The sequence below is a fragment of the Amphibalanus amphitrite genome, unplaced genomic scaffold (assembly GCF_019059575.1).
Source record: "Amphibalanus amphitrite isolate SeventyFive unplaced genomic scaffold, NRLGWU_Aamphi_draft 000050F_arrow, whole genome shotgun sequence".
In the NCBI taxonomy this organism is placed as follows: domain Eukaryota; kingdom Metazoa; phylum Arthropoda; class Thecostraca; order Balanomorpha; family Balanidae; genus Amphibalanus; species Amphibalanus amphitrite.
Genome location: NW_024881546.1, coordinates 910120 through 919615, shown reverse-complemented (window position 1 = coordinate 919615; position 9496 = coordinate 910120). Strand labels below are relative to the sequence as shown.

The following is a 9496-nucleotide window of genomic DNA, read 5'->3' as shown; positions in this document are numbered from 1 at the left end:
TTTCATGAGCCACTTTAATGACCGGTATTCCCTGTCTTTACAAACATTTGGATTTATGGATGTCACTCAGGCCGCCTTTATATGCCTGCTTAGTTAGCAATCACTGTTTGAACTTGTTATATTTCTGAAATCCAGCTCAAGGTGCAAGTGCAAGTGAGTACACGCTACTTCGATTGGTTGGAACGATTCCATGTGTTTATTCGGTCTGTTACAATAAAGGTTTGTTACGATTGCCGCCTAATTCCGCACATGTGATGGAAAATTGCATGACGTTTCACCTTGCCTAGAATATTTGCTTTTAAGTGGTCTCACGTCAGATTATTATCATAGACAACCCACTTCTGAATGGACATGAAAAATAAGTGAGTTTTAGTGACTCGACTTAAACTGTAGAGTACTTACTATGATTGAATTATTTGCTTGAAAGTTAAGATGGCAGGATACATATCTTTAACCCGCACTCCGTAAGGAGAGGGAGGCCGAAACGCCCCATATTCTCCTTTTCTGTCGATATCCCCTAAAGTGTTGCAGAGGTCGTCAACAGACTTTCAGGACACTCCGGGTGCTCCCCCTACGGATGGCAAGGTCTGCGAATAGCCCTACGGGGCGCGGGCTAACACTTTCTTTTCCCTAACCAAAGTTCCTTCTCGTCCCCTCCCCCCTTACCGAGTTACGCGGATAGCGCTGGACTCTGGCTCGCAGCTCAATCTAATATGTTATCTGTTTCTTCTGCTCCATTACTTTTACTGACAATATAGGTAGTCACGTAGGTAGGTACGAACGAATTCCATCCATCCGTAATGCGACTTGCCTCATCATCAGGCGTTCCAGCATCTCATCTTTCATTTATTCTTCTATCCGCCACCTTGCCAATGATGTGCCGCCTATGCCCACCTATTCGTCCTCCCCTTTTCCGGTCCTGTCTCCGCCTCTGCGCGGTCCGAGTCCAGGTGTGCCGCTGTCGGCGACATGAGAAATGTCTCGAACTAACGGAGATCACTGATAACGTCTACGAATGCCGCCACTCTCCGGACGCTAGTGGATCGGCCCAGTGGTTCGGCCCAGTCTGTCTCTGTCTGTCTGTCTGTCTGTCTGTCTGTCTGTCTGTCTGTCTGTCTGTCCGTCTGTCCGTCTGTTCGTCCGTTCTGTCTGTCTGTCTGTCTGTCTGTTTGTTGTTTGTCTGTCTGTCTGCCTGTCCGTCCGTCCGTCTGTCTGTCCATCGTCCGGCTGTCCACCCTTCTGTCTGTTCTTTTTTTTACTCGCGTTTGTCCACATTCTCACCCCATGTTTGTTTGTGCGGCTGTTCATTTCTCTGTCTGTTCGTGTCCCCACGGACTGGTCGTCGGGCTGCTAACTTTGGCCAGTCTGGTGATTGTTTATCTGATTGTCTACCAATTTGATCGTTTGTCCGCCCGGCCGTCTGCTCGTTTGTCCGTCCGTCCGGCAGTCTGTCGTCTGTCCGGCCCTCTGTTCGCCTGTCCGGCCGGCCGTGTCTGTTCGTCTGTTTGGCCGTCGCGTTTGCTGTTTGGTCGTCAGCGTGCCCCTTCATCGTCCCTAGCTGTCTGCCCCGTCCATCCACCAGGTTAGCTAGTTAGCTCACGTGTACTAATTGTAAAAAGGCCCGCCACCACCGCCGCCGACGCTCGGTCGCCGCTCGGTATCCAGTAATGATTAGCGTCAGCCGAGCCGGGCCAGCCCGACGGCCTGCAGTCGAGACGTGACGCTTCGGCCGAGGAAAGCGCGGATTAGACTGACGCCCGGCTGAAAATGTGCTACTGTCCGGCCGGATTAGGTCTCTGTGACAAGGCCATTACATTGTGAACAAGATAATTCCTTCATCGGAGCCGGTTGGCGGAAAAATCGGCTACTGGCGGCGGCGCCGCGGCGGCCGGCGCGCGGTGGCTGTCCGCCCTGCAGGTGTCGCCTCAACTAATTAGACGGACGATAGCGCGAGCGCCTCTATCTCAACATCGGCATCGGGTAAATATTTGTCTGGTGGTCGTTGGCCGGCACTCGTGGCGGCGGCCTCCGCCAGGGATGCCGCCGACAGGAACCCGTCTCTCGGCGGCCGCCGCAGCCTCCGCCAGGAATGCCAACTCCGTCCCGGCGACCGGACTCTGACAGATGATTTATAGCGCTAAGAAAGGCGGCAACGGCGCGGCATGTGCCGCGGGTCCGGCGCTCACCGCTCAGCATTCACGGTAGCCTGCGCCAAGGCCCTAAAACATAAGGTTGGACGAAGTTTTCTACCAAAAATGTACTAGAATAGCGTACGAGTCAAAGCTATTTCCGTTGTTTCTTTACAAATATGTCGCAAACAAGCTTTTTCTGTAATAAATCATTATTTCGATGTTAAGCAACCAGTTACTATAAATTCGATAAGCAAACACTTAATTTTTATATAAAAGCCTAGCTTATATAGTCCAATTCTAGTTGAATAATCAAGTAGCTACTAAATTTTCCAGATGTGACACATATTGCGCACTTCAGACAAATGCGTTGCTAAGGCGTTGCTAAGGACTCTTTCGCATGTTTTGCTGCGTGGTTTGTGTTTTTGTTATGAAGTGAGGGGAGTGAGATGGACAGGCTGTTTGATATTTTTTCTGGTTTTCTAGGACCGTCGCAATTATTTAACTTGACATACTTTTCTTGCTTTTTTATCCGAGGCTTTTTCAATAATTGGTAGATTCTATCGTGGAAATAAAAGGGCCAGCAGGCCACAGGGGTAAATGCAAGTCGACTGATAGTGAAATAAAAGGTAGAAGTGTCTGTTCCATTATAAATTTAATGTGATATGCTGGAACATGAAGCAACAGGATCAGACGCAAGAACCACCAATGAAGAGCCCAGAACCAGCAAGCGCCATGCCATCAAGAGCAGCCATGATAACGTTTGGTTAGCTTTCAGAAAACCTTGAAACTATACGCCAGACGGTGAGCAATCAAGAGATCTTACAAGACCAGTAGTTACTTGAAAACGAGAGCCGCCAGGAAAATCAGCAGATTCTTCAATGGCAACATATTTCAACATCTATCTAGCAATGATTTGCACCAGCGAGGTGGCTATCATTGTGTTTTGTGTCTGTATCCCTAACTGCTCAAAAATATTTGTCAATAAATAAACAAACAAATAATGCGTCTGTATATTGATATAGACAAGTAGAAAAACACGGAACAAATAGTGCATGGACGCGTTTCGATTATTAAATCTTCATCAGCATGACATAATCACTATCTTGTTTTCTCTGTGATTATGTCATGCTGATGAAGATTTAATAATCGAAACGCGTCCATGCACTATTTGTTCCGTGTTTTTAAATAATGCGTCTTTTTCTACTGAAAGTAAGTTCTCCAAGTGGCAAGGGATGAATAATAGCAGGTACCTAATTAATTGCCATCAATTCATAAATCATAGGCAATTTAGGGCATCGATCGGCAGCGCCCTTACTGCATGGTACTGCTGATCGTCCATGGATTTCTTGATGACTCCGACTCTGACTCAGACTTTCAAAAATAAACTCTGACTTTGATTTCAAATGTCGGCTCTGACCGACTCCGACTCCACAGCCCTAGCAGGTCTGCAGAGGCAATGAATTTTTGGTGACTCCGACTCCGACTCTGGCTTTCAAAATCGACTCTGACTCTGACTCTGGTCAGAACTGTCGACTCCGACCAACTACAACTCCGACTACGGAACCCTGAAAGGTCTGCGGAGGGGATCGAATTTCGGTGACTGACTCAGACTCCAGCTTTTAAAATCGACTCTGACTCCGACTCGACGACTCAGGTCAGAACTGTCAACTCCGACCGACTTCATGACTCCGACTCCGGAGCCCTACTGGCAGCTATCACGCCAGGGAGCTGCAAATCATATGTTCCGTGGCGGTTTATGGCATTAAAGTCGATAATGCGGCTGAATCGCACTATGAAACACCCTTATTGGCTGCAAGAGCCACGAAAGTTAGCGCATCACCACTGGAAAACGTGACAAGATATCGATTAATTGGCCCTGGATTTGGATAAATAACATGTTGATGATCATATCAGCACACATTTACATTATCATCTATCTCAAGGTTGCCCTCCAGGCGGCTCTAAACTATGGCAATTTCCCTATCTTCAACATGTAAATGCCCTCGGGCGTCCTCGTGGTGACGTAGGCATGGGAGTGCCAGGTTGGTAGGAACTAGACTTCGACGCCCCCTGGCCTGCGCGCTGCGGCCGCGGCCGGAACTCACACCGAGCCTGTGGCCTTTCGCTCGCTGCGCGTCTGTCTCACACCGCGTTCCGCCGCCCCCGCGCCTCCCGCGCCGCTGGCCTCGCAGTGCGCCAGCGGCGTGTGTGGTCCGAGCGCGTGCGGCGTATCGCGCCAGCTCTGGGTACCGGTAGCAGAGTGCGTTGCAGACAACATCACCACATCGACGGCGGCGGCGGTGCGGCAAAGGCGGCCCCCGCCGACGACGCGCGCGCTATCGGACCAATCAGCCTCTTATGAATGTTTTATGGCTGCGGCCGGCGCCGACGGCATGTCGACGACGGCTCGCCGTCGGCCGAGCGAGACTGAAGCGAGACGACGGCCGGCAGAGCTGAGAGACATTCCTCGGAGAGAAGCCCGATCGGAAATGTGACGTCCATAATAACCGGGACCGGCGAGTGGCGCGGCCTCTTTCAGCCGAACCGAACTGCTCACCCAATCCGCTCTTCACGGATCACATCTAGGTGGACTAGATTTGAAATGGTCCGCTGCTACGATGACTTTGAATACATTCATATTCGGTGTAGTTAGTATCATTTTCTGATATTCCAAACACGCATGCAACAATTCTTCGGACAAGGTCTCGTCAACAGATTGTCAGCCAGGCGTTCATCCGCATAGAATGCTAATGCGATTAAATGAAACAACCGGTCTTCGCTACTGAGGCACTTAAATTAGTCAGCCTGTCGGCATGCCAGGCATGTCACGACTTTGCTGACGTCTTCGCCCCCGTCTCCGTCTTCGTATCTGTCTCTGCATCGTCTCCGTCTTTCCGTCTCTGTCTCGTATTCGTCTCAGTTCCATCTCCACCTCATATCCGTCTGTCTCGACTCGTTTTCGTCCGCTTCTTCCCGTTTCCCTTCGTCTCATTCCCTCTCCACCAGCACACCTCTCCTCGCCGGCTGCCGTGCTGGGTTTGTCCAGGGACCGATCCTCGCGGCTGCGGTGGCGGCCCGTCGCTCGCTGCATCGCTGTCCGGTTCGCAGCGCTCGCCGCAGCGGCGGCACGTAAAAATGCCCGGCCGTCCGCCACAGCGCCGACAGCGCGGTAAGTGCTAGAACCCGTTCTGCGATCAGCCGATAGCTATTTCAAGGTGTAACTCCGGTAGCAGAAGCCTATTTGCACGACCTGATTTATGGTTTTACCCTGTCGTCAAAATTTGCCAGGGTGCAATATTACTGCGGTGTGGCGACGCCGCGAGGCAGCTGCTGGGGCTGCCCCATGGACGAGGAATGCAGCAGACGGCCTAATGCCGCCCAACACGGCAGCGGTGACCGAAACACAATCGCACGCGGGCCGCAATCTGCCCATGCAAAAAGTGGCAACGAGTCCCATACGTCAGGTCGGGGCGCTGAGCGTGCTTCGTTCCGTTAATGGATGATTGCACAAATTGCACGCCACAATGTTCGGGTCACGTGATCGGCACCGACCTGGCAAATCACTCCCGGAACAGGATCGCTAGCACAAAACTGCCACTGCATTCGCGCCCGACACGAACTTCGGAGAAAAACTGCCGTGCAAATGCCTCCACATCGACGCCCGCCAGCGCCGCCAGCATTCTCTAGACATTGCAGCATTATTTTTTCACCACTTACATGCGGCGTTCAGTTAGTAATATTCCCGGGTCACGCATCCTGTCAGCCGCCGGGACACGCGGTGATCGTGTCTCCGGCAGTTTTATAATTCATCTCTGGGGACCGGCCGGTGGTCTCTGGCGCTATCGGCCGGATCCAGTCCGGTATCAGCTGCGATCACGCGCCGGCGCGGCGATTCGGCCGCGCGCTGACGATCGGACACTGACTGTCGGCCGACGGAGGAGCCCGCTCCGATGGGGTATTCTACATATTCCCTTGAGGGTTATGTCGTTATCAAATAATGTAATTTGTCGTATTCACGTACTCACAGCACTTACCGTCACGCTACTACCTACACCTGTAGGTATGTCGCAGACAGCGAACATTGAAAGTGGACTAAATTTATAGCTATGACGTGTGACCTTCATGTCAGATAAGGTTCACGTTCCATTCATATCTTGGAACCAAGTTAACATATGCCAAAGCCCAAACTTAAATAATGACACCCAACCCAAATGCGTATTTAAAACCTACTCTGGTAAGAAAATTAATGCTTCAATTATCATACCGACCACAGTGTAACGCGATAACACATAAAGTTCATTGTGACATATTGTCGGGATATATCTTGACAAACGCCGTACCCAGTGTGTGACGGCGGACATTGTTTCAGTTACGCCGTCACGCGTCCCATGGTGGAAACAGTGGTGGGTCTTGGAAACGGGTTAACACTTCCGAACAACGGCAGTGGCGCGCCAACGTAACGTTGGTGACGTGTTCCGTGACGCCAGTGTCCGGTAAAAGGTATGGAGTGATAGGTGATGGTGGTGACATGTGGCCATAACGCCAGTACGTACGTTCGTGAAGGGCGCCGTAACGGCTGTGACGGGTCGGCGGTGACGGGTGGCCATATCGCCAGTGACCGTAGCGCCTGTGACGGGTGCGGTAACCAGGCCGTCCAGCTGCCAGTCGGCCGTTTAATCCGCGCCGCGAGCGCTCATTCCCATTCCTGTCCCGCCGTGGAATGAGGGTCGAATTCTTCAAAAAACGCGCCGCGCTCGGTGGCGACGCTGCGGCGACAGATGCCCGTCAGCTCGCCGGGGCTGGGGGCGCGGCCGGCGACAGCCCGCCGCCAACCGGACACCGGCGCGGCGACTCGGCACCGGCCCGGGCACCGCAGCGGCGGCACCGCGACCACACTCGGTTCAGTACAGTACCGGCGCGGCCGCCGACCGTCAGTGGACAGTAGAGCGCACACTGGCCGCGCGGGCGACACGCGTGACCGGCGCGCGGTGGACACGCTGTGGACGGTGGACGCGCGCTGTGGACCCGGTGGAGCGTGGCGGTGGACGCGGCGGTGGGCCCGTGTGGACGGCCGCCGGTGAGTGGACGGTGGACGGCAGGTCGGGGTTTACGGCCCCGAGTCACGCCGGCCGCGGGGCGGTGAACGGTGCTCTAGGACGGCGCCCGGGAGTTAGGGGAATTGTCGGTCTACCCACCGCTTCAACGAGAGGTACCCGCTGAGACTGAGGACTGAGGAGCCTCACCGAACTACCAGCCACGCTGCGCTGAGTTCTCCGAGGTCAGTGTCTGACAATGTGGCCGGTTTCCCACGCGCGCATCTCGTAACGTGTCTTCCTCAATCACAGCCCTCTGTTAGATTATAGCCGTCCTTTTACGGCAAAACGACCGACTGACAGTTACCTGCGTCGACTGCGCATGCAAATGAGCTCGGCACATGATTGATTGTTTGGGCTGTATCCATACCTACGCATAGTGCACTCTGCTCTGCGGAGTTTTGGAAGTTACGACCTCTTAATGCAAACTTATTTTATTCAGCGCTCGATTTGGTAATTCAGAAAACTAATTTTCACAGAACTATTTAACAACTATTTTGTGCTCGTACATACATAATATTTGTGGAGCAAAATTGATACCCAATTGATATATTTTCCTTAGGCAGATTATGTGAGAACACTTGTATTATACATGACGGGAAATGGTTAATGAGTGGGCCTACGCTTTAATGAATAAAATCCAAACATCCATGGAAAAGAAACTATGTAGCGATTGCCCTTTCAAGAGGTAGCATCTACATACATACATCTACATACATGTATTTGCTTCAATGAAATGGTTCTTCTGAAAATAGGTTTACGAATACCTGCCGTTTCAATTTGCATGGATGTGACGGATATAAAAACAATGTAAATCCGCCAATAACCGTGTTTTTCCCCTTTATGCTCAAGCCTGTATGAATATCAAATTTTTTTGAAAACAATCGCTTAGCTTTTACAAAAAGTGCTTCAGTGGAGCGTTACTCCAGCTAGCTTCAGCCATTCCTGATGTCATTATAGTCCAATTATGAACAAAGCGAAATATTTTCAATATAATGGAAAAAGTCAGTATGAGCGGCCCGACCCGGCTCGGCGCGACCCGGCCGGTAACGCTTTTGAGAGGCTTATAGTTATTACAGCAACCGCTGGGCCGATGGACCTGCGGTCTTTTCTATCCCTTCTACCCCGTAATTGACTGCTCTTGATTCATCTATGGTGACCGTTGTGGCACGTGCCACGTGAAAAGTCAATGGTGTTCTTGCTGTTCTGCTGAAGTAACACTTTTGAGAGACCTACGAGTATGTAGGGGAGAGTGGGGTAAGATGCCCAGGGTGGGAAAGACGCCCCACCCCCTCTAGCGGCGAAACAAACAATCGAACCTGGAAATTAATGTTCTTAGCGTAAAGCGGAAGCCTGTCTTGTTAACTGCACAAAAATTTGCGAAGCTCAGTTTGGCAACGGCTGGCTGGTGATTGCATGTTTTTTATTTGCTGCTTTCAAAAAATATTTTGGTGTCAAAACATTGTAAATATCAAAGAAGGTAAATAATTTTTATGTCCCTTGCTATGGTCGTGATACATTAACATGCGTGTACTGTGCCCCAAACAGTTTGTTTCAGGGTGTAGTTTTATGGCTAACAAATTGTACTGATTTAATGTTAATTTTGTACCTTGGGGTAAGATGCCCCCTGTCCTGATGGGGAAAGACGCCCCCCTAAATCCGTAGGCTGTCCTTCAAGCAGCCCGTCAAATCATTTATTACATACTTGTGATGAGAGACAAAAGCTGATCTGGGATTATTGAGAGTCCAGTACGATCGGGTGTTCCCCATGCCGGTCTCTCGGCCCACACAGCGACTTCTTGGGCGGCATCTGACTCTGAGAGCCCTCACGACGGCCTCTGTGGGCCCCATTATTGGCTCCAGGGCCCCTCACGACATCCTTTGAGGGCTCCTACGTTGGCTCCAAGGGCCGCGCTGGCATCTGAGGTCCCCACGATGGGCTCAAGGGCCCTCAAGCATCATGAAGACCTATAAGGGCCCCACAGTGGTCTCTAAACGCCACCACGGAGGCTTGTTTGGCCGCGTTGGACTTTGATGGCCCTAACGATGACCTCTGAAGCCCCTTACGACTACTTTTGAGGGCCCTTACGATGACGTTTGGTGTCTACTGCAGGCTCGAAGGGACTACTGATTCGTTCAGGCGATTCACGTGCCCATTTATGTCACTTATAGTGCAGGGGGCATCTTCCCCAACGCCAGGGGGCGTCTTTCCCACCCTGTGGGGTAAGATGCCCCCTTTCACTTCTTCGGAAAAATGCTTAATAGCAAAAA

The 9496-nt window shown here is 51.5% G+C and overlaps 1 protein-coding gene across 2 annotated transcripts in view; it reads left to right on the top strand.

Moving 5' to 3' along the window:
• The first annotated feature begins 7024 nt into the window (after positions 1-7024).
• LOC122377760 (homeobox protein abdominal-B-like) overlaps positions 7025-9496 on the top strand; it is a 93189-nt gene continuing 90717 nt past the window's right edge. The window contains exon 1 of one of the 2 annotated variants that reach the window (XM_043358154.1): positions 7025-7410. The gene's annotated coding sequence lies outside the window, so the exon portion shown is untranslated. The remainder of the gene's footprint in view (positions 7411-9496) is intronic. The other variant, XM_043358153.1, reaches the window with a different exon arrangement.